Consider the following 6,064-nt stretch of genomic DNA (forward strand, 5'->3'; position numbering starts at 1 on the left):
AAAGCGAAATATTTCACGAAGATAGATTTACGTACTGGCTATCACCAGATACGTATTCATGAAAGGCATGTTGGATAGAACCTTAATCTCAGAGGGTTTCTCAACAACCTCTTTGACATTCTTTTGTGCTTGGGCTCTAGTCACTACTCTTAGAGTGACACTAGTTCGTTCTCCTCCTCAGATGTCGTGGGTGATGGAATCACTTCAACATAGTTGAGGGGCGCTTTAGCTTTTTGTGTTGCCGGATCCGTAGGCTTCAACAAGCAATCCTTTGGTAGATGGTCAATGCTACACCCTTGGCAAAACCTCTCTATAGGTGGAAACTTAGATGTTGTGCCTATGTTAGCTAAGAGGGGTCGTTTCTTGTTTGGACATTCTCTCGCCCAATGTGGCCCACCACATTCGTAGCATGGTCCTGTTTGTTGCATGGGGTATAGTCTCTTTGTAGGATATGGTCCTGGATAACCTTGAGTCTTGGTTGGCTGAGATCCTATAAGCATCAAAGAGCTTGGGTCTCCATTAAAGTCATGAACGAGGCTTGGTCCGGTTGGGTTCTCAAAGTAGGGTTCGATAAGAGGATGCTCCACTTCGATGTAGTATGGTTGAGAGCTAACCATCTCCATACCTAATTCAGGATTCTCATATTCCACATATCTAAAGGAAGCTGTGCCAGGAGGAGGAGGTTGAGCTCCTAGCACCGGCCGTGCTTGCTCTTGAGTAACTAAGGTTCTCTCATGGTTCACAACTTGCTGTCTAGGTGCAGAGTTGGCTGCTTGTTCCCTTTGTATCCTTGCAATGTGATTACAGTCCGAAGTCACGTGTGTAGTTCCATTTACAAAGCTGGCACCACTTCTTTGTTGGTTGATTGCCAACCAATGGTGAGAAGGTTGGGCACTGCTCGGTTTTATGGCTACCTCCACATCCTCCACAGACGTAGGGGCCTGTAGGCATAGTATGCATGTATGATGGTTGGGGTCGGTAGGAAGGTCTGTAGTATTACCCCATCTTTTTCAATACTATCTCGGCAATCTGATCTGGATTAACTAATGACACACTAGAGTCAGAGCCTTTCCCAGAGCTACATTTATCATCCAGATAACTATCTTGATTTCCCATGCCAGTCATGTCAAAGTTGTCATCGTAATCCATGGCATCCATGCAACACTCATTGAAGATGACATGCTTCTTTGCATACAAGTGAGCGTGAAGCATCTTGTTTCGTAAGCCTTCCTTGAAGATAGAAATTAATCTTCCTTGGCTTGGCTTCTCATCGTCAGGGCATCGATTGATGTACTGCTTTAGCCTATTTACACAATCTCGCACAGATTCTTGATCTTTTTGCTTAAAAGCGTAAATTTGAGCTACCGCATTGTGCTTAATTCCCATTTTTGAAAACGCAGCTATAAAGCTCTTTTCCAACCCATCGAAAGATCGCTTTGCCTCAGGCTCTAAAGTTTGAAACCATGATAAAGACTTACTCTCTAGCGTCAAGCCAAATCCTTTGATTTGCGTATGCGTATCCGTGACTTGCTCTGCATGTATAGCTTGCTTAAAAGCTGCTATATGGTCATATGGGTCACCGGATCCGTCATACTTCTTGACAAGCTTTTGCAGCGCAGATGGTCTCACTCTTCTAGAATATTCATCGTCATGTCTCCTATATGAGTCTCGGCCTCTAACTCTAGGCTCTTCAAATGTCAGTTCTCTTGGTCTATGGGGTTCTCTTGGAGGTACATATCCACTTATATTAGTATTTCATTTTTTTCTCTTAATTCTTTGGAATACATGGATTTCCATTATCATGGGGATTATTAATCTCTTTTAACATAAAAATAAATTACTAGAATTCTCTTTTTCCTAATTTAAAAATCAATTTCTCCATGATTTCAGTGAGAATCATTCAATTAATCTAGGATGATAATTCCTAGAATATGTTAGGAAGTCCTCTTTTCATATTATGAATGAAAATGTTTTATGTGTTTATTTTACAGAAATTTTACCATAGTTCCGCTGCTATTACTGATAATTCTCAATTTAATTGAAAGAATGAAGTTTGATTTTATTAATAAGATTAGAATGAACACTAATTGGATCATTATCCAATTACGGATTGATTCATAATTTCTCTGAAATAAATATCATAAAAGCATTAAAAAGCCATTATTTTGGCCTCTAATCAGACAAGCATAGAAATTACTTTTGGATTAGAGAAATGCTTCATGAGAAGCTTCATTTGGATTGAGAATAGGTCATAGGAATGACCTTTCTTTGGGGGAGAGAGAGAAATGCTTAAAAACCATTAAAATTAAGCATAAATAAAAATTTATGTGTTTCTTTATTACAATACATCAAAGAACTTCAATAGTATTCAAAATCCATTCAAATTAATCTTCTGAAGCTTGAGAGGGGTTGAGAAGAGAGAAACATTTAGAAATTATGGAAAAAAGATCATAATCCACTCTTTACCTTCCAAATTGCTTGATTCTTTGATCATGGTAGAGGCCTCCAACCAATCAATTGGTTTGGTATGTTGATGGAGTCATCAAGGAAGATTGAAGAGAGAGGGAAGCTCCAATTTCTTCAATTTGGAGAGGATTTTTAGAGGATAGTAAAAATTATCATTATTTTAGCATAATACTGGCATAGTATATTTCTCATATTTTTTTACAAAGACTAAGGATCTATTTATAGGTGAGGGAGGCCTCTAACCAAGTCCAACTAATTTCTAGAATTTTCCAAGTTCAGTTTGGTTGAATTTGGACAAGATTTGGACCTAGTTTGGTTCCCTTTTGATTTGGTTTGATCCAAGAGAGAGGAGAGATTAAAATATCACAATATTTTTGAGTTTAAAACTCCACCACACATGTGAATTAGGCGCCTCCTTGAAGGGACCCCTTTTCCTTACACATGTATCAAAAATGAATCATTATACCCAAAATATCTCATTGTTTTTAGTAATACTCATAGTTTTTTTACTAATAAACCTTGTACATAGTCAACTCTTCATCTTATGTGGGCATTTACTCATTTTTGGGTATCTTTCTTTTACAAATTGGATTTATCTCCTCCCCACACATGGATTGATCCTATTGGCCCATAGGAACCTTAATTGGACCATAGGAACCTTAATTGGACCATAATCCAAAAAATTCTGAAAATCTAGACCCTTAGGCTAAGGTCCTTTATACCTATTTCCAATTAATTCTAATTGCACATTGGAAAGTTCTTTTTGAATTTCTATTTCAGGGGAATCCATTTTAGATAGTAGGAGGATTTTTATATCCAAAAATATCTCAATTTTGGACTACCTCTCTCTAGATATTTTCTCTCTCTAGGTCAAAACAGGGTAAAACAGAATCTTTCTTTTATTGCAGAGAGGGGAATAATTATAAGATCAGAAAGGGAGGTTCTTACTCCTGTATACCTCAAAAGCTGGGGGGAGGAATCTTACATCCTACCCCACTTAAAAAATGCGAGATGTCCTCATCTCGCAAAGTAGAGGACAACTCCTTCCCTTAAGATCCAACTTATTCTGGGGTTCCTTATATTCTGGTCAACCCAACAGAATCCTAGGATAAATATCCCTTATATAGAACTCATCATTAAATAACAATTCATTCAGATCATATCATTCATATCTTTAACACAATAATGGTCCATTAGACCGAAAAATTTCTTTATGAACATTCCTCCACGGGAATTTCAATCAAGCAAGTTCTCAAAATTTGTCATCCCTTAACTTGATCCACCGGGTCAAGTGTTAAGAGTAGCAATCTGACAGCACAATCCACTAATCTCAGAGTGATTTGGTGAAGTCATTATCATCATTCGAGTTATGAACATTATCACATCATTGTGGTTTTTGCTCAGCTTAACCAAAATTTAGGAATCATCTTTTTCCAATCAGAATCCAAATCAACTCATCAATCATCAACCAGAATTTTAAAATCATATCAACCACATTCAAATTCATCATCTGCATAGCATTTTTGCTTATAATTTCACGGTCTTAGATTTACTCGTATATACTGCCAGTAAAGAGCTGCAATTATACCCTCGTTATATATGGGTAGTCACGGTCCTTGGAATTATAAAGTAAATACCATCATGTCTAGGCCTCAAGCAAGTCAGGGATTCCATACAGTTGCGGTACTTCCATCTGAAGACCCAATTACCAACTTATGAATTTCAGTCTGAATACCAATTTGTATGAATTTCATCACACGATTCCAACCTTTTACTGTTACTTCACAAATTTTTGACATTTTTAGCTTCTCACTTGATCCTCATTAGCCAATTCACTCTGATATCAGTTGAAAGATCCCTACCTCCTCCACGCAACGGATTCGGGGGCGCTAGCAGTGGAAGAAGAATCCCTTCCCAAACTAACACCATAAGCTTGGCCTGTGGTGGTGAAATCCACAAGAGTCTCTGTTGATGTGTCATACTCCCAATCATTTGTGAGAAGACGATGATTAAAGATTTGCAAACCTATCTCTTTCCCTGAGGTAGACGTAATATTATTATCTAAATTGAGACTATTGGGAAGTACTTGTGTAATCCTATCTTGTGACTCGTTTTGGGCATACTAGGCTATTAATCATTGCTGTGTCACTTGTAAAGTCTCTTCTTCCTTTGCTTTGGTAGTGTGGATAAATGCCTCTACTACCTGCACTTCTTCTAATGTCCTACCATCATGCAGAATACTTCTCACATAAGTGACTATGTAACTTCAAGTACAACATGGAATTCAAAGATGTCGATTGGAAAGAGTGGCATTTAAAAAAAATTCAAATTTATCTTGAAGCAAACTTAGTATTTTGAAAAGGTTTTTTTTCTAGCACATATAAACACACTTAAGTTCTATTCTAGTGCATTTTCATAAAGTTTGGTAGTTGTTGTTGGGCAAGTTTTCCTCATTTAATAGGAGCCTACAATGAGTGAAAAAAATGGATTAATTAGTTGATGGCTTGAGCAGAAACATTAATGAAATAAAATGTACTCTTATTTGTATTTTAATTAAACTTTTGAATTGAATTGTATTTTAATTAAACTTTTGAATTGAATTGAATTGTATGTACCTCAAAAAATGCAAGTGAGAGAGAGCTATTTAGCATGAATGCAACCTTTCCTCTTCTGGCCCAGCCTCCATTTGAATTTCCCTTCATTCAAATCTTCAATCTCTCAAGCAAGCCTCTAAGCTTTCACTCGACTCTTCTCTTTCTTTACATACTATTTATGCATAGACAATAATGAAGAGAGATTTGATTTTCTGGTGGCATCAATTGGAACCAAAAATTCATATTTGCCTTCATTGATTTTCTATACCCAATTCCTCTATTGCCAAAAAGTGTTGTTCCATCAAGAAGTGTTACTACAGTGCTCAATGGAGGTGTGGATATGTTTAGAGAGCATTAATTTTATGTTATTTTTGAAATGCAAGTGCCTGAAATTAATGATAATGTTTTATTACACTTATATTTTTGCAAAGAAAGGAGTTAATTATAATTTTAGTATTATTTTATGGTTTGTAGAACATTAGAAACAATTCTAAGAAGTGATTTTTAAATGTGGACCTAGACGATGAGTATGCTTCTCTCTTTAAGAGAATAGAGGCTTCTAAGGTCAACCCTTATGTAGTAATGGATCATGCCATGAAATCAAGGAGAAAGCATGTTAATATATGGCTAAAAGGATCAATTTACCCACCTAATCCCTCAACCCAACAACCACCTAAATTTTCATGGATAGCAACTAATAGGATCTTCTAATGTAGAAGGCCCATTGGAATGAGAAGGTTTTAGAAAATTTCTTCTACAACCAAGACACAAAGTTCAAACCTCTGCAAATTTCTTCTTGAAAGATTTATTAGTGGTTGGATCTCATCCACTCATCTTCAGTCCCATCCACCAGTTGGTAGCTACTTCTTTACAAAGTTGAATATGAGATACAAAAGGGATTGAGTCTCCTAAAATGCCAGTATGTAGTTCAAACTTCTTCTCCATCCTTATATGACCGAGGAGTCTTCCTGATCATTAAGCTACTAGAAGCCTAAGGCTTCTAA

This window comes from Cibotium barometz, chromosome 9, assembly GCF_041138505.1.
Source record: "Cibotium barometz isolate CiBa-2024 chromosome 9, ASM4113850v1, whole genome shotgun sequence".
Lineage (NCBI taxonomy): Eukaryota > Viridiplantae > Streptophyta > Polypodiopsida > Cyatheales > Cibotiaceae > Cibotium > Cibotium barometz.